At 33.9% G+C, this 1,762-nt stretch overlaps 1 protein-coding gene across 4 annotated transcripts in view; it reads left to right on the plus strand.

The window, feature by feature from the left end:
- LOC106468175 (rho GTPase-activating protein 100F-like) overlaps positions 1-1,762 on the plus strand; it is a 60,229-nt gene that overhangs the window by 46,997 nt on the left and 11,470 nt on the right. The gene's annotated exons all lie outside the window — the stretch shown is intronic.

Raw genomic sequence — 1,762 nt, forward strand, 5'->3', positions numbered from 1 at the left:
TTAGTTGAATATGACTCCTATCTTGCCAAAATTTATATTTGTGTCCCCTAGTCCTACTATTCTCATTGTTAAATATGAAAAAGTTGTTACATCAACACTATCAATTCGCTTTACTATCTTAAACTCCTCAATCAGATCCCCTCTAACTCTTCATTTTTTAAGAGAAAATAACTTGAGAGATTTCAACCTCTCCTCGTGTGACAACCCCTCCAACCCAGGCACCATTCTAGTAACCCTTTCCAACAATTCAATGTCTTTCCTAAGGTAAGAAGCCCAAGACTGAACACAATATTCCAAATGTGGTCTAACCAGTGGCCTGTACAATGAAATTATAACCTCTTTAGACTTGTATTCAATATTTCTATAGATACAACCTAAAGCCCTATTTGCCCTACCACTAACAACAGCATACTGTTTGAATGGCTATAGAGACTGATCAACTATTACACCAAGATCCCTTTCCTTCATAACACTGTTAAGGTTATTCCCATCCAAATTGTATTTATAATTCAAATTATGATAACCCACATGTATTATCTTGCATTTATTATAATTAAAACCCATCTGTCATTTATTTGCCCAACTCACTAAATGATCTAAATCCTTTTATAAATCAGCAGCATCCTCTTCACAGCTACCAACACCCAAGACCTTTAATATCATCTGCAAATTTAAGTAATTTATTGACCATTCCTTCATATATGTCATTGATGTAAATCAAAAAGAGCAAAGGTCCTAAGACCGAGCCCTGAGGTACCCTACTTTGAACATTAATCCAGTTTGACTGAACTCCATTTGTAACAACCCTCTGCTTTCTTCCATCCAGCCACTCTTCTATCCAATTTGTTAACTTATCCCTCACACCTATACAGATAATTGTTTTTACCAGCCTCTTTTGTGCCACCTTGTCAAATGCTTTCTGAAACTTCAGATACACCAAATCTACACCTTTACCCTCATTTACATAGACAGTCACCTTTTCAAAGAATGTCAAAAGATTTGTAAGTCAAGATTTTCCCTTAGTGAAACCATGTTGACTATTCAACAAAATTCTAAACTTTGTTAAATGGCTTTGTAAAACATCTTTTTCAGACTTTATAGAGATATTTTTTTACAAGCCTTTTATGTGACACCTTGACAAACGCTTTCTGAAAATCCAGATACACCAAATCTACACCCTTTCCCTCATCTACATAAGCAGTAACCTTTTCAAAGAATGTTAAAAGATTTGTAAGTCAAGATTTTCCCTTAGTGAAACCATGTTGACTATTCAACAAAATTCTAAACTTTGTTAAATGACTTTGCAAAGCATCTTTAAACAGACTTTCCAAAACTTTTCCCACAACTGATGTAAGACTGCACAATAAGAAATAACTTACCATGAGAAATACTTTATCGTCAAACACTGTACTGCGACAAACACAGCTCACTGTTATGAGCTTGCACATTTCCTTCTATTATTGCAAGGAAATCAATCGAGATACGCCTAACAACCTCAAACTATGGAAGAATTCAAAGATGTATTTAGATGGCCGACCCTAATTTGAAAACTACAGCTTTTCTTATGGAAGAGTTTAAAGATAAGTGTTAAAATGGCTGAATCTAATTGGAAAGTTATATGGAGCTTTCACCGTTGAAAGAGTTGAAAGATATTTGTTTAAACAAATTTTATGTCAGTTAGAAGATTAACTCTCTCTCTCTCTCTATCTCGAATAAAAAGGAACAGTTTCTTTATGTTGTTTGTAATTTAAAAATAAAAATT

Source organism: Limulus polyphemus, unplaced genomic scaffold (assembly GCF_000517525.1).
Source record: "Limulus polyphemus unplaced genomic scaffold, Limulus_polyphemus-2.1.2 Scaffold2901, whole genome shotgun sequence".
Taxonomy (NCBI): domain Eukaryota; kingdom Metazoa; phylum Arthropoda; class Merostomata; order Xiphosura; family Limulidae; genus Limulus; species Limulus polyphemus.